Raw genomic sequence first — 21,684 nt, 5'->3', positions numbered from 1 at the left:
AGGGCTCGGTGAGATGGTGCGAGCGCAGCGCTGAGCACAGTGCTTGGCATGTAGGAGGGGGTCCAGTAAATTACAGCCGTGATGAAGGTACTTCTGCACTGGCACATCCATCATCTGTGCGTTCATGAGTCCCGCGATGGACACTTATTAAGCGTCTTCTGCGTGCAGGCCCTTGGCTGATACTGGGGGCACTAGACATGGGACTGGTTCTTGGGGAGGCACTGACTCTCTGGGGAGACAATGTGAAGTTACAAGGGCTGTGGGCAGGCCCTAACAGATGGTGCCGGGAGCTCAGCCCTAGGACATGGCCAAGGAAGGCTTCTGCGGGAACCTGACGGAAAGGGCCCCGTTGGGGGAGGGGGCGGTTAGAGGGGAGGCGTTTAGGCCACTTTCCCAGCAGGAGGCAACACATTGGCCAGAGCCTTCCATCCCGAAATCTGGACCAGCTTAATGGCCACCTGTTTTATGGGTGCCCCTGGTTCTCCAATCAGAAACTTGGATTGGGGGAATGGCATGGCCAGCTTTGGTCCCTAAAAGATGGGCCTGGGCACCACCGCCCTCTCCCAGTCACTCATCCAGCGGTGCCCGCTCTGTGCCAGGCATTCTGTGCTCTGCAGGTACAGCAGGAAACAGGACAAATCCTGGTCCTTGGGTTCAGAGAGCTTCAGTTCTAGGTGGGGAAACATCATCATTAAAATGGGCCGAGTGCCTCCCGGGCTGGGCTTGGCCACTCCTGGCTCCTCCTAGACTACATTTGGTCACTGTCCCTCCAGGACCCAGGCTGGCTTGGCCACACTTCACAACACCCAGCTTAGGCCTTATTTAGGGTCCGGTCTGGGCCTGACCACATGGCACCCATCAAGCTGGCTGTGGTCGCCCCGGGCCCCTCCCGGGCTAGGCCAGGACACTCTCTTTTCCCCAGAAGCGGCCTGAGAGGCAGCAGCTGGCAAGGGCCCTGGACTGAGTGCCTCCACCAGGGTCACCTCTTCCGATCCCAGTGTGGTTGCAGCCTGCCCCTCCTGGCCAGCACTGCAGAGTGGGGGGCTGGCTCCCCCTCCTCGTGTGTGGCGTTGAGCTCTGGAATTAATTTTTTTTTTCTGATCTAACAACTGCAAGTGTTTGCTGCAGCTTTACTGCCTTAAAAATGTTTTCTAATAATCCCCAGGTGTTTCTCTTGCATACAATAGCCTAGCTTGTTACAGCCCAATTAAATCCTTATTTGAGACGCTTAATTAAAACTCCGAACAAAACAAGCCATAAAGCTTGCTCCTTGCCAGCCTCCTGCCAAAAGTGACTTTCCCAGGCCTGCCCCTGGCACTTGCAACTCCCCAATTTTTGACTTGGTGGGGGAGGGGACACCCAGCCTCCCACCTGGGGGCCTGTGGATGCAGAGCTTGAGACACAGGGATGCTGAGCTTGAGACAAAGGGTCCCCAGCCCCCCAGTTGGCCTCTTCTGGCTCCCCCGGAGCAAGATTTCTCTGCCTCGGCACTATTGACATGTTGGGCCGGATGTTTCTTTGTTGTGGGAACTGTCCTGTGCACTACAGGACATTTAGCATCATCCCTGGCCTCTACCTACAAGATGCCAGTAGCACTTTCCCCCCACATTGCGACAACCCAAAATATCTCCAGATGTGGCCACATGCTCCCTGGGGGGCAAAAATGACCCCCTGCTGAGAACCACTGTCTTAGAGGGAGGCACCATCTGAAACCCAGGAGCCAGGGCACCGCTGGGCAGCCCCTGGCAGCTAATTCCTGCTCCCCACCCCAGACCTAGTTCTAACAGAATGGGGAGCTACAGGCGACAGAGACACCTCTGTTCCCCCTCTGGGAGTTGAGGTGCCCCAGGACACCAGCAGGGTGCCTGCGGGGGGCTGAGAGGAGAGACCTGCCGTGGAGCCACAGACACACATCTCTGCGTGAAGAACCAACTTCTCTTCACATCCTCTTGGTCTTCCTTCTCCTCCCACCCCTGCTCAGCTTAGGACAGCATGGAGCCAGGTCCCTGTGAGCAGAACCTCAAGGTAGGGGACCCACTTGTCCTACTGGCTGAGACTTGACTGGGTTTAGCACTGAAAGTCCCAGGTCCCTGGAAAGCCAGTCTGAGCAAACTGGATGGTGGTGAGGCCTGTCCATTGGTCATCCTACCCACCCAGTGGTCCCTGAGTGCCTAAGAGAACTGCCCTGAAAGAATGAGTTATCACCAATGAGCCACGTGCCCTGCCTGCATCATCTCATCTCATCCCTCGACCTTGTGGGTTGGTGTCATTAGCTCCATTTTATGGGTGAAGAAACCAAGGCCCAGAGAGACTTGCCTGTATGCCATGGCAACTGGAGAGCGAGGCTTTGAATCAGCCTTGCCTCTTCCCACCTCACTCTCAGAAGCCTTTTCCACAAGATCCTGGAAAGGGAGGACTTGGACCCTTGGATTCTGGTGCAGGAAGAGTCTCCCTTTGACCTTGGCCAAGCCGTGGGGGAAGTGGGGATGTTTTCCTGGTCCTGATGCCTGCTGAGCAGAGGCAGGAGGTGCTGACCGAAGGTTGAGGCAGAGGTGGAGGTTGTGACGATGGGAAAGCTGGACCTCCAGACATCAGCTGTGAGGTCCTTGGTCTTGCTCAGAGCCTCCCATCAGCTCTTCACTTGCCTGGTGACAGTTCCAGCGCCCAGGACAAAGACAGTGTGAGCGGAGGAGCTGCTCATTCTGACCAAGAAGAAGGCGGTGCGGAGGCATGACAGGAACCGGCTCTGTTGGTGACGACTGTTGAGTGTGCAGCTTGAGCTTTAGCAGGTGACATTTTGAAGCAGGGCTACCACTCTGAGACAGGGAGCTCAGAGAATTGGGGAAATGGCAGGCTCCTGTTGCTGACAAGAGTCGTTGGCAAATCAACCCAAGGAAAGAGAAGGGTGTGGGGTGGTTCCTAAGGAAACCTGTGGTTGCAGAGGTAGCTTCTGGAGAGATTAGATTTCTAGTGGTTGCTTCCAAGGGTGGGATGCAGGGAGGTTAATCAAGAAGGCACATCAGAAGGGATGCGATTCCTGGGACATAACACTCCCAGGAGGATTGCCAAATGCTGGGACTTTAAGGCAGCATGTAGACTCTGCTTAGAGAAAATCTCCATAAGTCTTAATAGTGGCTGTTATTTATTGAGTGCTTACTATGTGCCAGAGACAGTGCTAAACACGTAGTAAGTAGGGGTCCCCTGATTTTTCAGACGAGGACACTGGCACCTGCCCAGGGGCGCACACGTAGTCCGTGGTGGAGGCAGGATTCAGGAGCAACACAGACCTGAGGTCAAGGCATGGTTCGGCCACTTCCTTGCCCTGTGGCCTCTGGTCAATGGTCAGTTTCTCTTTTCTAGAAAGGAGCTTGTGAGACCTGAAAGAATTCACCCATGTGATATGTCAACACAGTGATGAGCATCTAGTTTATGTCCTAGATCTAGAAGGCCCCTTTCCTCTAAGAGACTCGTAATAATGGTAATGGAATGAGAGTGTTGGGAACCCCTAAAGGGCTGTGGGGTGGGGAAAGAAGGGAGCAAACGGCAGACCAGAGGAGAGTAAAAAGTCTTGTCCATTTCTGTTGAGGACAAGAAAAGGGTTTCACGTGATGGGTGACAGGGGACACCGAGGTGACACTTTAATCCTGTTCTGCTTTATGATTGAGGTGAAGGGTCATCAGCCTTAAAGGGGCAGCCCAGACATCAGAGAGAGCAGCAGCCCGAGGAGAGCGGTGTTGGACAGGAGCCCGTGCCTGGGCACTGAGACACCATCCCGCTGAGGTTCTTGAACTGCTGCTGGTGACTTCTGGAGACCAGCGGAGACTCCGGGGAGGCTTGGGATGGACAGATTCCAAAAGGAGCAGTGGTTTCTAGAAACTCCAGATCCAGGAGCTTGTTTAAGGCCGAAATTTGTGAGCACCTAGACCCAACACAGGTCCACCATAGACAAAAGCCAAGCTTCCCTGAAGACCTACCTATCATGTGTCATTTGCTATGTGAGGTGTGAGGTCAACTCCTGTCAGACTTAAGCTTCTTTCTTAGACAGGGTCAGTGAACTTCAGAGCAGGGGATGCCTATACCTGAATAATGCCTGCATGTGCCTGGGTGTGCCTGGACAACCTTCTCAAGCTCTCCTTCTGAACGAGATGAAGAAATGCAAATATTAAGAAAGGAATTAGGTGGATTAGTAACTGGCCCAGGGATTGCAGCCCAAGGTGCTTGCTCATTCATGTTTCTGTCCATGCGTAAAGGGGTTTTGTCGGAGCACCACACGGCTCTGTCCTTGGCTCACAGCCATAGGGGAGGGCTCGCTAGGTGCATGTGTGTAGGATCCAGTCAACGTGAAAGCATCAGGGCTCTGGCAGAGTATACGCCAAAGGGCGGTTTGGGTCTAAGATGTCCCACTGCAGGAGTGCCCCATAGATGGGACTCAGGCTCCCCAGCTTTTCCCCTGCTTTCCTGGCTGCCCAGGCCCTCCTTCCCCTACCCTCTGCCTCAGAGCTCATGCTCACACATTGTTCCTGCCCCCACCCTGTGCCTGTTACTTGCTCATGGTCTGTCATGACCCCTCCACCCTCTCCAACCTCCCACTGCCAGCCGCTTCATGCTCAGCATTGCCTCGTTCAGATTCCCATGAGAAGGAATCTGGCGGGACTGTCAACTTTTCATGTGAGGCCATTGTCATGGGCCTCGGCCAACCCGTAGATGGGCTGAGAGCCGTAGCCAAGCATCTGAAGCCCAAGTGGGAGGTGAGCAGGGGGTGGGTCACAGGATGCAAAAAAGAGGTGCCCAAGAGCTGCCCTTCCGACTCGTGTGGTGGATTGAACGTGAGCTCCATGAACAGTGGTGATCATTGTTGTTATTGGTAGTGTGGCAGGGATAAGTATGCTTATTAATTCCACGTGTAACGTGAAATTGTGGGAAATTACAATTACAATGGGTGACAGCAGCAACAGTTGCAAGGGTGTTGATGGCTCTGTAGTTTCACAGCGCTGCTCCCTCCCTCTGCGGGCATCTGCGCGCCTCCAGTCTTCCCCACACTCTCTGTCCCCACTCCTCTGCAAAGGTCGCGGGCATGTCTATCTCATTGGTGACTTCCCTGTTACAGAGATAAAGGTGGTGCGTGCACACGGGTGCGGAATCCAGCCTGAGTCAGAAGGCGAAGACGCGCGGGAGAGCCCATGTGAAGAGTTGTAGAGCTGCTTTAGGTTTTGTTGCCAGAAATCTTAGAAGGATGCTCAGGGTGGTGTGGTGGCTGAAAAGGATCATTCTCCAAAAATTCTGGGCAACATTATTAGAAGTCAAGGATCCAAAGTGGGAGGTGATGGGGCCATATTGCTGTGCACGGGACAGATCATAGCCCGTCACATGGTGTTTAGTTCTTGGTACCAACTAACGGCTAAGAGAGTCCTGACGATAACAGATGGTGTTTATGGAGAACCTAATGCGTACAAGACACTGTTCTGCAAGGGTCCCGTGGGTTAAGTCGCTCAGCTTCATATGATGTTGATGCCAATTCATAGATTAAAATGCTGAGGAACAGAGAGATTGTCATGCTTAAGGTCGCTCAGCGTAAACTAACTTGAAACCTGGACGTTCGTATAGTTATTTGAGAACCTGGGAATGAGAACATGCAATGGTCACATGGCTTGAAGGCAGAGCCCGTGCTGTACACCAGGTGGTGCAAGGGGCTCTTTAGAAGCGTTCCTGGTGTCACCCCACACCTGTGTGCCGAGGGCGTTTCTGTGCCCCTTTGATGGGTGACCAGACCAAAGCTCAGAGTGAACTAACTTGTCCAGGCCACTGAGCTAAGCAGTGGGAAGGGAGAGAACCCTGATGGGTGTTGACCACATAGCTGGACGATGTGTGAGACCCTCAGAGAGGCCGACGCAGCTCCCTGGTGAGAGAAGCAGAGAATAGCCAGCACCGTCCACCGATGGGCTGGGCCGCTCGGGGAGGGGGAGTCCCTCTGTCACTGATGGTGTGCACGCCTGGGCCCGGTGACCTCCTGGCCAGGTATTGCTGAGGGAGTGTGCTGGGACCATCCTGTGGAAGGGAGGCCTGGAAGCAGATTCGGCAGAGAGATGTTGCTGCAACGCTGTGGCAACAGGGGCCTCTGCAAACCCCCTGAGTTGCCCTGGAGCCTGGCTGGCCCTTCCCAGGTGAACTGCACTGGGACGAGAGCGTTATTCTACACGGGCCACCCCTGGAAGGAGGCGTGACTGTGGGTGAGGCCGTTTCTTCAGGGGACTCAGGCCCCCAAGCAGGCTGCTGGCTCAGGGCATCCTGGTGGTGGGAGGACAAGCCTTCCTGAAGGGGGTCTGGGAGGTGCGTCACAGCATCCACCACACCCCCTCTCTGCCTCTCACGTGTCCCTACACGTACCTTGCCCAGACTCACATCACATTACCATCACTGAGGGCGCTTATTAATATCCATCAGATTTCCTGCTAACAAAAGGCTTTTGAATGTTCTGTTGCATTTTATCCTAAATGCCTGGTGAATGGAGTATTAAAAATGCCCCTACTTGATGGAAGATGAGTTCAAGTGCTCAGAGAGTTAAGGTATTGGTCAAGCCTGACTGGGTGGCTAAGTTGGTTGGAACATTGTCCTATACACCAAAAGTTGGCGGGTTTGATTCCTGGTCAGGGCCCATACGTAGGTTGTGGGTTTGATCACTGGTCGGGGCACATACAGGAGGCAACCCATTGATGTTTCACTCTCACATTGATGTTTCTCTCTCTCTCTCTCAAATCAGTAAGTAACATTCTCAGGGGAGGATTAAAAAAGAAAGATATTGCTTCAAGGATGTACATCCAGCAAGAGGCAACTCAGGACTCTCCAAATCTGGCTTCGTTCGCAGGTGAAGTGCACCTGGCACCAGGCCTGGGCGCTCTCCCATGGCACACATGCAGGGGGCACCCTAGATTTGCCACACTCGGTCACCCTTCCCGGCTCTTCCTCTGTGGCTGATCCTTTGGATGTCCCTTCATGATCCCACCAGGGCGTCACCTCCCACGCCTCACTAAGCGCCTGGTCTCCCTGGCACCTCCTTTCTTATGACTCTCTCACCTGGGTGCTCTGCCTTCCACGAAATCAGTCTCCCTTACTTCCTTCGCCTCCGGGAAGGGCAGGATGTGGCATCTGGTTCACCTCTATGCCCTGGGGCCGTCCACTGTAGATGTTCAATAACCTGGAAAAGCCAACAACAGGAGAGCAAGAGTCGGGCTTTCTTCTGGGAGCCACACGTCAGGCCTCCTCCTGCCCAGATTCCCAGGTCCCGTCCTCTCCCTGTCTGCCCTCCCGGGCAAGCCACACACTGTCTGCTGCTGGGAGCAGCTGAGGACGGCTCGAGACCTGTTCTGAGCATTTTACGTGCATTTACCTTCCTCCCAGCCCGAGGCTCCACGCTGAGCCTCTCCCACCAGGGGCAGCTCCCGGACGATGCCAGGATACAGGCACCTGTGCATGAGGCTCGCATAGTGGTCCGGGGGCATCCCCGCCACTGGCGGACAGCCTTTGCTGTTTTGGTCACCTTTTGCTCCCTGGGCCGTCACTGGGAGAGGCAAAGGGCCCGAGGCTGCAGCCCTCAAGGACCCGAGTTCAGTCGGGGAAAGGCAGGTTCCTAGGAAGAGCTGGTTTCTGAGTCTGAGGGACCCAGCTTGGAAGCCCAGCGATGGACAGGAAGCTCCTACAGCAGCCTTTTGTGGAGGGGACAGCCAGGGAAGGTCAGGACCTGGGTTTGAGTCCTGCCGCTGCCACGGTGTGACTAGGGCTGGTCATTGCCCCTCTTGGCGCCCGTCAAATGCAGGAGTTACAGAAGATGGTGTGTGTGGCCCCTTCAGGCCATGGCCCATGCTGGTCTAGGACTCCTGCGAAGGAGGGTCCAAGAGAGAGGAAAGGAGTACAGGAGCTGACACTTAGGAAGCACCTAGGAGGTACCAGTGCTGTGCTAGGCGTCTCCTGGCAACTGGGTGAGGCGAGGGCTGCTATTCCTAGTTTACAGACCAGAAGTCAGGCTCAGAGAAGTGAAGTTACTTTCCTAAGGTCACACAGCAGGGGAGTGGTAGTGCTGACTCTGGAGCCCATGTGCTTCCCTCAGGCAACTCACGGTAATCTACAGCCTCCCCCCCGCCCAACACACACACACCAGGGAAGGAGCAGCTGAGGTGCAGGGTGATAGACAGGTGGATTGGGGCCCAGGACCCAGTCTCCACACCCACCAGAACTGTGGAGGCAAAATCATTGCTCCTAACCAGGAGGCTCATGGCCCCAGCAAGACCTGGACTGGAGCCTGCAGCTAAGCAACAGTCCTCCTCTGCTCCCAGGGGCCCCGGGCCTGCCCTCCTGCCCCTGGAACTCTGGCTACCCTCAGCAGCCAGGCCCTGGGCTGGGCAGTTTACAGCTGCCCACCGGCTGTAGACCTCACACCAGGCCCCTGTGGCGGCATCCAGGCGTACCCTCCCATTCCTGTAACGAATCTCCAGGTCCTGCCAATGCCTTTATTTGCCGTTCGAGAAGAAGGAATTTTGTTTTCCTTCTTTGGAAGTTGGGCCCCAGCCCAGGCAGCTCTCTGGAACTCATATATTAAAAACAGCAAATGAATGAGAACTTGTCCGGGTAGAGCCCTTCCGGGACCCAAAGCTTCTCTGGAACTTCAGGCCAGTCCTCCCACCACCCTCAGAGGCTGTCTGCAGCCAGCAACCCCTGGAGTTCTCCCTGCCCCCACGATGTGGGGTCATGGCTGGTGCAAGAGTACTGGCCCTCCCAGGCTGAGGAGTAAAGCAGGATCCGGTGATGGGGGCCCAGATGAGGGGCACATGGCTGTGCAGGGGAAGCCCAGCCCAGGGGACACAGCAGGGTGTGGTGAGGTCAGGTGGTGCCCAGGCAGGTGGGACATCATGACTGACAGGGCCCCAAGTCTAAGGGAGGCAGCTGGGAGGGCTGGGCAGGGCTCAGGGCTCAGCCTGGCAGGTGTGAGTTCTGACAGCTGTGGTCAGGACAGGGACTGGGGGGCAAGCAGCGAGGGCCTTGTGATGGTGCAGTGGTTAAGGCGAGCACCCTGAAGCTAGGCTGCTTGGGATCGAATCCCTACCGCCCTCTTCCTTGGTCTGAGATCTTAAGACAAGTTACTAACCTCTCAGTGTGTCATTTCCCCCTTCTCAAAACTGAGAAGAATAACATCTATGTCATAAAATGTCAGTGAGAGGCTTAGCTTACAATGGTGCCTGGGGTGAAGTAACTGCTCAGTAAAAGGGGGTGTGGTTGTCACTGCATTGTGGGTGCCAGGTGGGAGAGGCTGTGAGTTAGGACTATTTCAGGAACAGGTTCTGGCCCCAGCAGAGATAGGCAGGAGGAGGACCTGTGGACCCCAAATGGGTGAGCAGGAGGGGCAGCCAAGCTTTCCGGGCCAGGTGGGGACGAGGCCCCTGTCCTCTGTGTGGTAGGTGAGGCCAGGAAGCGGTAGGGGCCCAGTCTCCCCCACAAGGAACCCAGAGATGAGCATGCGACTCCGAGGGGCCGTTTTGCTGACAGCTCCCTCCACCACACCAGACTCCAAGCAATTAACTAGCCAGGCCCCTGAGAGGAGTGCTCAGAGGCAATCAGAGGGTGACCTTGACCTCCTTCGCAGGCACACCGCTTCAGCCTCCTCCCTCCCATCTCCAAGGTGCTGGAATCTTGCTGAAGGGCAACTCCTCCCAGCACAGGACGCTCCTCCTCTGCCAGCCAGAGGGGTGGGCAGGGCTCCTGGGCCACAGACGCTGGCACCGGGGTCTCCCATCTCGCTGGGGCCAGAGACAACTGGCCTCATCTGACCTTTAGCCCAGGGCACCTTTCTTGGAGATGCACACATCCCCAGCTGTGTGTGTGTGTGTGTGTGTGTGTGTGTGTGTGTGTGTGCATGTGAATGCACCTGTATGTATATGTGTGAAGGGAGGGGCGTGGGTGTGCTCAGCTGAAGGAATATGGACAAAGTGTGCCAGAGTATGAAGTGGGATGGGGGGAGAGGGTGGGGAGCATGTTGAAGGGATGGGGAGGCGCCCTCGTGGGGAAGGAAGGGCAGCCTTGTAAGCATCACGTGAGCGGGAGGCCTGGGAGGGGAAGGAGAGGTTGAGGGGTGTGTAGCGCTTGGGTTTGAGGATGTAGTGACAGTACGCTCCCCACCACCCCCTCTCCACCAGCTCGGGCCTGTACGTTTCAAATGCTTCATTGTCAGCCCTGGTAAAGCCTTTATTTATAAAGCGCGGGTGTTTCATTCAGCTTAACTGAAAAGGCCTTTAAATCACCGCAGCTGGGAAGGGCTAATTGCAGTTAGAGTTGTCAAGGACTCTCTTGTCTGCTTTTGCCATCTGTGACACAGTGAATGCAAAGATCATTTTAAACATAGGCAGTTAATGTAGAGAATGATTTGAGAGCTTCAGATATTTATGGTAAATTATTTAACTTTACAGTTGAGTTTTATTGCCTCATTATTCTGTGCGTGAAGAATCTTGGCGTTTTCTGTGACTCGGCACTTTGCGGAGTTTCACTGCACAGCACTCGGAGGAAAGTTACCCTGCACTTCCCGGAGATCTGGGCCCGGCACTATTCCTCCCCGGAACAGACTCTCTGATCTTTGCCCATCTGGCCCAGGGCCACGGCTTCATCTTAGCCTGCCATCAGGGGCTCTGAGCGGGTTTGGGTGCTTAGCAAAGATTCCGGGGGCTTCTCACCACCAAACCAGCTTGACTGCTTCCTGCTGCCCCGTAGGTGGGATGGCAACTCTGCCAACCACAGCTTTGGGCTTGGGGTGACGTCCAGGGGGGGCTCTGGGAGGCTTTTTTGTTTGCATTAAAGCTCTTTGGAAGCTGTCTTGGCGCCTCTGTCCCCTGCCTGAGTTCTGTTAGGGCAGGCACTTGACAGCTAGATGTCACTTAGCTGTGTGAGTTGCCGCTGATTACTGTTCAGAGTCGAGCCTTCCCAATTACTTAGGTTTCTTTTGAGTGTCTGAAACTTAAGACTTTCCTCACCCTAGAAGACAGCCTGTCCCTCCCTGCATGGTCAGGAGGGGCCCTGGCATGGGCGTTGCAGCACATGCTGTTGGTGCTGTGCCCGCAGCCCCGTGGCACCTACCATTCCAGTCCCGCTGGTGGGGTTTGGGGGCAAGCACCCGAGACTCCTTCCCCCGGTCAGAGTGCTGGGTGCTGATGCCTCGGGAGCAGCCTGTAGCCACTGACGGACAGGAGTCGGAGGATACAGTGGGCTTCTTTGCTCTTCTGGTCTAATACTCCTGGGCACAGTCTGTGCTGTCTCCCAGGACGTTTCCACGGACCGAGCCTGAGTTGCTCTTGGCTGTAATCTACTCAACAACACTCCCTTTTGTGGCTTCCTTCCCTTCCCTGCCTCACTTCCCTTTTCTTCACAGCGTTTCTGGCAACAGCTCCTAAATAAACTACCCGAACTCAAATCCTTGTTTCAGGGTCTGCTTTTAGGAGAAACTCTACTAGGCAGACATGAAGTTGAACCAAGCACTGACCACCTAAGGGGCTTGTAGCTGTGACCCTTGAACTTTGCCTCCTCAACCCACTGGCTTGACGTTGGACCTGGCATGTCTATTGCTTTGGGCTCAAACAGTTCCTCCCTGTTTGGAATTTCTGTGAGAGGGGCAGGGCGTGCCCAGCTAGCCAGAGCTACGCCATAGCCGCCCAAATGCATGTGTTGGAATTCCTCGGGGGAGATTGTGTCCTTGAGAGGGGAGGAGACTTTTCTGTGACGTTCCAATTCCTAGTTCAAAGACTTAAAGGACTGCATCAGGTTCCAGCTCAATTGCTGGGCGGATTTCGTTTGAACCCCAAAGTTATTAGTTGTAGAGCTAAAACTGTCACAAGCCATCTCTGAGGAGTGTGGGAATGAGCTCTCCCCCACATCTCCAGCTGGAAGACTGCCACTCATTCTTCAAGACTCAGTTGAAATGTCACCTTCTCTGCCAAGCCTTCCCCAGCTCCTCCAGGCTGTGGCCGAGGTATTGCCACCTTTCTTTGTTCATAGCTTGGTAACTGCACTTATCACATCGTCTTGCCATTTATCTGTCTCCACATTTGGTCCCTGACCAGGCTGGGAGCTTCTTGAGGGCAGGGACTGTGTCAATTCATCTTGTCTCCAGAGCTCATGGCCTGGCACAGCCACAGCTCAGGGTACATGACCTGAATTATTGGGTGGGTGGATGGATGGATTTATGGATGGACAAATGGATGGATGGGTAAATTGATGAACTAAGGGGTGGGTGGACAGATGGATGAACTGAGGAGGAATTGATTGATGGACTGAGGTATGGACAGGTGGCTAGGTGGCTGGCTGGCTGGCTGGCTGGCTGGATGACTGAGGAAGGGAGACAGAGAGGAAGGCAGGGGTGAAAGGCGGAAGGGATGGATGGGCTGCTGGGTGAGTGGGGGAATGGAGGAGTGGGCAGACTGTTGAATGGATGTTGAAGAACCATATCGTTCCGTGCTCAAGTGGAGCTTTGGAACTAAGTGATATGCACATTCTCCAATGACCCTGTATTCTTGGGCAGTTGGCTCCTTGGGATTCTTCCTAGAAGCTCAGCGAGAAGGAGATAGTGAGTCTGGGTCCCTGTGGGTAGGGTGAGGGCTCTTCTAGGCTGCAGGGTGACACAGGTTTTCAGGACTTCAGGCAGCTTTATTAGGGACAGGCAGGCACTGCCTTGGAGCCTGAGGAGGGGGACAAGGCAGGGCAAGAGCAGCACCCCACTCCCCACCCTCAACGCTCACCTCACCTTTATCTCAGCGCTCTTAAGAGAAAGGCCCTGCCTGTCGTCACCTGGCCCTCTGTTTGTTCCTTCCCTCGTCCCTTCCTTGGCGATCCCAGTCTTCTCTCTGTCCCCCCTGGTCTACCTATGGTGTCCAGAGATGGAAGCTGTCTCTACCCAGCACTCCTGAACACGCGCCATGGGAGTGGCCCTGTTTGGATGTGCTCTGAATGTCAGGGGCCAGCACGTTCGTCTAGCTCCTGCCCTTGCTTCGTGGAGCCTGTGACCACCATGCTAGTCCCTGCCCAGCTTCAAGCCAAGTCCCAGCCTCCGTCCAGCCTGGTCCTGCTGCTTCCTCAGCGATCTGTTCTGCATGCACCAGGCTCTGCCCGAGATGTCCCTGAGGCCTGGGATGCCCTGATTCTTTCTCAGCCAGCTCTCCCTGCCCACCGTGGCCCTCCTGGCCTGGACCCCATGCCCTCACTGCCTGCATGGCCCAATGATGCTGCTGCTCGAGTGGCCCCAGGGAGGCACTGCCCCTTTAGCCGGGCCAGAGGGAGTGCCGTGGATGGGAGGGGGTTTGGTGCTTATCCCAGGGAAGCCCCCGACAGCAATTCACTGCCTTCTTCTCCTTCCCTCCTGGCTGCCAAGCCCAAGGCTTTGTAGCTACCCCTGACCCTTTCATGCCTACACCCACCCTTTCCTGCTAGACCCAGGCTCATTTAAAATAACATCCCCAAAGCGCCTCGTTATCCACAGACTCAATCTTCGTGATTGTCAGAGGCCCTAAGGCCCTGAGTTTGGGCAAATAGGAAGTAGCCATTTTGGGATCTAGGAGCAGGATCTCTGGCTGCCTGAGAGGGTCAATTCCTGTGGCCAGATGCACTGACCACCACGCCAAGACAGTGTGTGTGTATGCGCGCGCGCAGGAAGGTGTGTGTGTGTGGGGGTGGTGGCAGGGAAGGGGAGAATCTGCCCACTGCTGGGTGTGCACGTGCATGGTGCACTCCCGTGAGTGTAAGGATTGAAGGAAACACGTGATTGTGTCACTGTGCAAGAGAGCATCACGTGTGCCTCAAGGAGGGCTGCAGCAAGAGCCACCAGCAGCAGGTGGGCCAGGCTGCCAGGCTCACTGGGAGACAGCCGCGTTTTAATTGTTTTAATTGTCCGTGGAGATGATGGGGCTCCGGGGAGTCGTTAGAGGCCCACCGAGAGCTGCGGTCGGCTCCTTGCCCTACTTGTTGGCCAACATCCTTCAGCTCTGCTGGCAGCTACTTCCCCTCCTCCCCCGCTTCCTGCTTGCCTCCCTCTCTCCCACCCCCTTCATCCTCAGAGCCCTCTCCACCTCACCCTTTTTGCTCATCTTCCTCACTGCTTATAGGCACTCAGGCTGCTGGGCTGCCTGTCCACCCTGGACCTGCCCTCAAAAGGCTTGGCTAGTGGGTCTGGGGGTGGGCACTGCCCCCTTCCTGCCTCCTCCCTGCATTCCCACTGGATGTTTCTTTTAGGCAAGTGACAGAAGGCGTTGCTTCTCTAACTTGAACAAATGGATTGTTCATAGATCTGATTCTGTGGGCCCGGGGTGGAGCCTGAGGCTCTGCATTTCTAACCCCAGGCAGTGATGGTACATGTGTTCTAAGTACCATACACTGAGTAGTAAGGACCTCAGGCCTCCAGGGACAAGCTGTGGGCCAAGTGGCCTTTCCCAAGGGCTCTGTGTCCTCCCCACTCATCCTCTCTGGGTGGTGGACCAAGCCAGGCCACCACCCCCAAAAGCTGTAGGAGCAGTAGGTGCATGTGGGACCCCAGGCACATGGCATGGCCCTTCTTTGGGGAGCTGCCTCCACCAGCACCCCACCTACCCACTGTGCTTGCCCCAGCCAGTTCAGCTGGACAAACGGGCATTGCCCTGAGAGTGTTAGGAAATATGCCTTCTGGGGTGTCCTCACCTGTACTGGCTGAGCTCCTCAGGATGGAGGAGCTGGGGGTAGTGGGAAGGACTTGGGAACAAGTCAAGGTCCCCAGGGAGGACGTCTTCCCACCCTCAGCACCTCCTCTAGCCCTGTTTGCAGCTTCACCTTCCTTTGCAGACACACCCGAGAGACACACATACACTGCTCTCCTGCTTGGTTCATTTGTTACTTGACATTACGTTCTATGTTTATTGCTTTATTATCTGACCCCCACAAGGAGACTCTAGGCTCCGGGAGGAATTGTGTTCAATGTCATATCCTCTGTGCCTAGAACAGTGCCTGGCACATAGCAGGTACTCAAAAACCTCTACCGCATGAATGCCATAGGCACAGCCCTGTCCCTGACCCGCCTGCACGGCCTCCTAGCAAGAATACACGGTGTAATAAAGACATGGCCTGACTCACCCCTCACTTCGATCCCTCCCAGGGGGGTGACCAAGCTGACTTCTGGGAGGTGAAATGGAGCAGGTGACAAGCAGAGTGGTCAGACAGGCCTGCCTGCACCCCCTGTGCGCTATTAGACAAACTCTTCTTCTCTCCAGCACTCAGTTTTCTCAATTGTGAAAAGGGACCAATGATCTCCACCTCATTGTGGGTATGAAGAACCTCAAAGCATCATCTAAATGGAGCTCCAGTGGTGGTTCCTCTTACCTGCCCTTTTGGCACTCCTGACCCTGGCTGGCCACCTCACCACCCTACCTCCCTGATCACTAGGCAACCGACTGTGGTGACAATGGGACCCCCTCCCCCTTCCAGAGACCCAGCTCAGAGCTCTGTGGTGACAGCAGTTGAGCACCAGCTGGCTCCCTCTCTCTTCACACACCCTCCAGCCGCTGGCTTCCATGAAGAAGCCCCAAATTAGCCTGAGCTGACTGAGGCAGCTCTAGGGAGTGGGGCAGGCACCACTGGAGCGAGACTGCCTGGGTTAAACACCACCACCAGTGAGCGAGGGAGGGACCTCAAACCCTCCTGAGCCCCGGTGTCTTCATCTGGTTAATGTGTTATTGTGAGAATGAAGTAAATCACCCTCACACATTTAGCCCGGTGCCTGGCATATGGGCAGCACTCAGTAAATTGCAGCTGTGGTCATCATTTTCCTGGGATATAGCCATCAGCTCATTGTTCTTATGGCCAAGCCAGTGGGACAGGAGTGGGGAAGAAGGATGGATGGGTGGTGGGAGCTTAAGTTTCTTCATCTGTAAATAAAAGAGCAAGATAGTCCTTCGGATGGCCCCAGGCTGGGATTTTGTGAGTTTATCTGATGAGGGGACATAATCAGTCAGGGATCCCAGGGAGGAATTCTTTGCTGTGTGGACCCTAAACGTACTCTTCTTATTCATTGCCCAGGTCTTCGTATTCTTTCCTAGGGGTCCGGTTGGAAGTGAGAAGAGCCTGCCCCACTGAGGAAAGCCACTCTGGGTGGGCAGTGGGTGGGGCTGACTCTGGGTGGGCGGGGCCCACTCCAGATGGGCCGAGTCTGGAGCATTCTTGGTGCATGTTATTAGCATGTCAATGTGATTGAGTTGAGTCCTTGAGTTTGCAAAGGAAGGGTTCAGATGCCCTTGAGGATGTCCTGGCATGCCCATTATCCAAACCACACAACCTGATCCCAGTAGCCAGAGGGGCAAATAGCACCCCAGGAGGAAGGAGGGGGCTGCAGGCAGAAGGAGCAGCAGAGGAAAAGACCCTGTGCTAAAAGGAGCATGACACATCCATGCCATGGGGAGCTAGATGTTAGCGAGGAACCACAAGCAGGGTAGCGGTAGTGTGGTGGAAGTTGGCCTGAGGGGTGAGCAGGTGCCAGACCACACTGAGCTCTGTAGGCCGCAGGAGGATTTGGGGTTTATCTGAAGAACCATGAGCAGTGTCCACGGGTTTTAAGGAGGGCTATGGGCTGCTCAGGTTTGAATCTTAAAAACATCCTTCTGGCTACTGTGTGGAGAACAGGTTGGGAGTCCATGACTTGGCCCTGCTGTTTCTGCTACAGTGAAGTCAGACTCATTCAAAGGGATCTTTGCTAGAAAACTGAGACCCAGACATGCTGAAGCACACGAGCTTATGGAGTGCTGTGGTCGGGTGTCTCGAGCTGCAAGGAATAAAAGCCCACTTAAGTGAGCTTACTGTCAAGATGCACGTGGATTGGAACTGTAACTGGAAAGCCTTCGGAATCCATGGGCTCTGAAGAGCAGCCTCTCCCTCTCCCTCTCTCTCTCCTTCTCCCTCCCTCCCTCCCTCCTTCCCTACCCCTTCTCATCTCAGGAGCAATGTGGTTTCAGCCTGTGAAATGTTACTCCTCCCTATTGGCCTTCCTCCATCCCCTTCCTCTGCAGGCCACAGCTTCTGTGCCCCATCACGTGGGCTCCCTGTGGCCCATCATGCCCTTGGTGGCCTGATGACACTTTATTATCTTTCATCTGCAGCTCCTGCCAGTGACCAGCAAATCTTTTCTGTTTCTTTTTTTTATCATTAAAAATCGTTATTGTTGAAAGTATTACATATGTCCCCTTTTCCCCCCATTGACCCCTTCTAGCCCGTGCCCGCCCCCATACCAGGCCTTCACCTTGTCTGTGTCCATGGGTTATGCATGTATGCATACAAGTTCTTAATTCAGATTCCCAAGAGAATACATCTGATTGGATCAACTCCTCTTTATGACCCAGTCATAGATTGTCTTTGGGTCAAGTAACTGCCCCTTTTTTCCGAAGAGGATGTGATCTAAAACATGACCTCTGAGGCAGCAAGGCTGTGAATGGGGCAGCTCCCCTTGGAGAGGGTGTAGACAGGGCAGGCACATACCAGCTTATTCCAGACCTAGAACATTCCTGCACCAGAGCTCTAAGCTCCAGACCTTCTAGATCTGACTGTGCAGGTGGTTGTGCTAGGAGGCTGCTCCCAGACCTTTGAGGTGGGTGGAACAGAACTGGACACCAAGCCCCAGCCTTAGGCAAGACCTAATTCTGGTCTGTTGGTTCACTAGCCCACGCCATTGGTCCCAACAAGGGAGGGTGAATGGTTCCTTGCAGGCCAACCCCACAGTCAGAGCTCATGTTAAGGGGAGGGCTGGTGCATCTGGAGTCCTCTTCTGTCTCAGTGACTGGCCCATTAGTCTGGGGCTGGATACCACACTTGGAAGGGCAATTCAGTTTATACAAGTCACCATAACCAATAGCAATTCACCTGTCCCTGACCTGCTGGCAGGCTGTCCTTCTCCAACACCATGAGGTGGCATCAGCATAGTCAATGCCAGCCTCTCTTTGTGTTCAAATATGTATAGTGCAGACACCTTCAGTAGTAGGTTGCTGGCAAATGGCTACATGTATTTATTCCTCCCTGTATCCACATCTATGCAATGGGAGATGACTGCAGATCTCCCATCAAGATGCATTCGTTTATGCTGTAGTAGGAAACACTGCCTTAATCAGTGGACACGATGGTGGGGGGAGGGCAGGATGTATAGAGAGTGACTCCCAGAGTTGGGGGCTCTGGCAAATGGCTACATGTATTTATTCCTCCCTGTATCCACAATCTATGTAATGGGAGATGACTGCAGATCTCCCATTTTGGCCAATAGAGTTTGGCAAAAGGGACATTGTGCCAATTCTAAGCCTAGACTTTAGGACTCCTTGCATGCTTTCTCTCTCACCCCTCATCCCTGTCTCTTGGAATCCTGCTACCACCACTTGAACAAGACTGGTATGTCTGCTGGATGATGAGAGACAGGTGGCCAAGTCAGCCCCATTGTCCTAACTAAGCTAATTTTCAGTGATTAAATAAGGCCATTGAAGAACAGCTAACCCTACAGATCACAGACACATGAATGAGCCCAGCCTAATGCCACCTAGCCTGACCCACATCAGTTGAACTATCCAGTTGATCTGAAGACTGCTGAGCAACAGCAAATGCTTATTGCTTGAAGCCAGAGTTTTGTAATGGTTTGTTACGCAGCAGTAGCTAACTGATACACCTCCCTGCTGGGAGACCTCCAAAGATGTGTTGATATGTGCTTTCTAGTTCAGTCTCTGAGCCTGGGAGGTCCACTCCTCCAAGGCAGAGCTCAAAATGTGGGTGGACTCAAGTTGCAATGATGATTCTGTGTACTGGTAGATGCCCTGGTAATCTGGGTGCGGTGTGTACCAGGCAGCTGCACTTCCTGCCACTTACAGAGAATTTGCTGTAATGCATTGTGATGCATTAGCATAATAATTGCTAAGCATTCACAAATGAATAGCTCACTGACTGATGGATTTTGTACAGAATCTGTGAAGGTTACATCGAGGGTGAAAACATTTCACTGTGTCAATGAACATACTTAATTTTTCTGGAAGTGCTATTTAAATTGCGTCGTGCTATGACATTAGCATAACAAAGACATAATGCATTCGTTTATGCTGTAGTAGGGAACGCTGCCTTAATCAGTGGACACGATGGTGGGGGGAGGGCAGGATGTGTAGAGAGCATCGAAAGGCAGCCCCATTGGGTCCCTGTAGCCACACAGGGGCAGTCCCACCCCTGCAGGTCCACCCCCAATTTGCCTCCTGGGGCGCTGGGGGCTCTGGCAGTGGGTGGACTCTGTTTATTGGCTTGTTTCCTTTTCACTGATTTTTCTCTTCTCACTGTGTTGGCCACTGAGTCCCTGCTAATGGGTGGGTGGGTCTTGGCTGTCAGACATGAAATCCTCAGGAGAATTAGCAAGCATTCAAATCTGGCAGGATTTACCCACCCTTGTCAGCAGGGCAGGGCAGCCTCCCCACAACCAGCCAGCTGGTCCCAGGAAGCTGTGCCTTGGGCCCGTGGTCTCTCCAGCCCCTCTCTTAAAGGGGCTCTCAGGACTGATACAGAAAACCCATGAGGAGGCTGGAAGATGACTCTATTACCTCCATCTCCTACATTTTCTGCATTTCTGGCCCTTCGAGGGGAAAGTGTTTGGAGCAAACAGATCCTGCTAATTGAGCACCTACTGCCTGCCAGGCACTGAGCTTTCTCTACAGACAACCAGCTCAGAGCGTCTCGGCCAGCTGTGCACATAGTCCAGTCCTGAGTTAAACAGCGTGAAGATCTCAGAACCTCTGGTATAACAATGAGCCTTCTGCAGCCCCAAGAGGAAGAACAGGGTATCAAGCCTTTAAAACAATGTAACCTATTTTGAGAAAGGTGACATGATTTTGTTACTTTAAAAATGACTTGATAAAGTATGGATTATCAGTCTTATTTCAAAGCTAAGGAAATGGAGGCTTCACGAGGAAGTGATTTGCACAGAGCTGGCAAATGGCTTAAGTGGGATTTTAATCCACATCTCCCTGGATCAGACACCAAAGAGATATGTAGACTGTCTTCCTGAGGGACTGACAGCCTTTGGAGGGAGAGACCAAATTGAGGACAGCCCACAATTGTTGCTGGTCACACCCACTCAGACTCTTATGACCCCGAGTGTCAGAGGGAGCCATTCTGGACACGCTGGGCTGAGGTCAGGCCAGAGAGGAGTGACTCTCATGTGTCCTGCGGCCAGGGGTCCTTCTGGCAGTAAATCTGTAGTTTGGAAGTATGAGCAACTGCAGTGGGGCTCCCAGAAGAGGTCCCTTGAGTGTCCTGGTGCTTTGGGACTGGGCTGGTGTGGAGTGAATAGGGTGAAAGGCTAATGGGGCTCAGACCCAGGAGGTAACTCAGAGCCCCAGGGGAGAAACTGGGAGATCTAGAAACCATGAGGAGGGCAGTGGGATCAGCTCCCATCATCCCCTCAACGAATAGGGGGTTAAGATGTAGTTGGTTTACATCCCCTGAGTCCCAATCCTCCATCCGGATGGTTACAGAGTCTGGATAGTGGCTGAGCTTGCTGGTTGGGCCAAGGCCCATCGGGGTGAGGAACAATTTGAGTGGGAACCTACCCAACTGGCTTTGCCCCCAGAACCAGGAAATTCACACTCCTTGAGGGATCACAAATTCCTTTTAGTTTGATAAAAGCTACAGACCCTTTCCCCAGAAAAGTGCACATTTATACAATAACTTGCAAACAATAGGGAGGGTCACAGATGCCCTAAAGACCATCCCAGGTAGATCCTCCTGTGTTAGAGAGAAAGTAGCTGAAACTTGAGACTCTGGGAAAAAGGAAGAGGCAGGAAGCCCTCCTATTGGCCTACAGTGACTCATCCAAATGCCCTAGGTTGGCATTCGAGGGCTCATTTCACCTTCTATCTTCCTCTCCATCCACTCCAGTGCAACCCTCCTCACACACCCCACACTCCTGTCCTCTGCTAGCCCAGCATGTCAGCTCCTTGTGCCTGAACACAGCACAGGTCTCCTCCCTTGGGTTCCTGTTTGAGACTCTCTCTACCTTTGCTGCTTGAGCAAATCTTATTCACTTTTGGAGTCTCTCCTCTTCCAGGAGACCTTGCTGATAACTTTGAATCCCAACCCATTCAGTTGAGCATTTATTTATGGAGCCCTCCCCCCATGTTACTTGCTGGGATACAGAAAGGAACAGAGGAGGGTGGGGGTAGAGTTGGGGTTGGGGGGGGGATGGTCACTGCTCTCACCTAACCTACAGGCAACCTGGGGCATCAGACAAGAAAATAAATATTTACAGGTGTGTAGTGAGTATTATGAAAAGGAGAAAGGGGAAGAAGGGAGAGGCAAATGGGGGCATGAGGCAGTGGGGATTTTATTTCATTTAGGGCAGAGTTATCCAAACTTTGATCATTTAAATTCTTTCTACCTTTACAATTTTTGTTAAATCAACATACCATCTGTGCTATTATTTACTTCTCTCTTTTTTTTTTTTCTTTAAATAAACTTTACATAGGCTCTCTGATCTTCTTAGCCTTGTCCTAAGCAATATTATCTCTGACATCCTGGGTCTTAATGTGTTATGTATTTTTAAAAGCTTAAAGTTATTTTTATTGTGGCAATAGATGTATATCAGAAACTTTACAATTTTAATGAATTTTAATGGATGATTCAGAGGCATTAACT

At 53.6% G+C, this 21,684-nt stretch overlaps 1 protein-coding gene and 1 long non-coding RNA gene across 3 annotated transcripts in view; one reads left to right on the top strand and one right to left on the bottom strand.

The window, feature by feature from the left end:
* GRIK3 (glutamate ionotropic receptor kainate type subunit 3) overlaps positions 1-21,684 on the top strand; it is a 196,680-nt gene that overhangs the window by 34,811 nt on the left and 140,185 nt on the right. The window lies entirely within an intron of this gene.
* Positions 4,858-15,401, bottom strand: LOC114234989 (uncharacterized). 2 transcript variants are annotated; one of them, XR_008556930.1, is made up of 3 exons: positions 15,370-15,401; positions 7,072-7,192; positions 4,858-5,616 (listed from the first exon to the last, which is right to left on the bottom strand). It is a non-coding gene; the product is annotated as an uncharacterized LOC114234989 (long non-coding RNA). The 2 variants fall into 2 exon arrangements; XR_008556929.1 differs by lacking the exon at positions 15,370-15,401 and adding an exon at positions 7,535-7,617.

This window comes from Eptesicus fuscus, chromosome 9 (assembly GCF_027574615.1).
Source record: "Eptesicus fuscus isolate TK198812 chromosome 9, DD_ASM_mEF_20220401, whole genome shotgun sequence".
Taxonomy (NCBI): domain Eukaryota; kingdom Metazoa; phylum Chordata; class Mammalia; order Chiroptera; family Vespertilionidae; genus Eptesicus; species Eptesicus fuscus.
The sequence above is the reverse complement of the archived record's forward strand: the minus strand, read 5'-3'. Positions and strand labels throughout refer to the sequence as shown.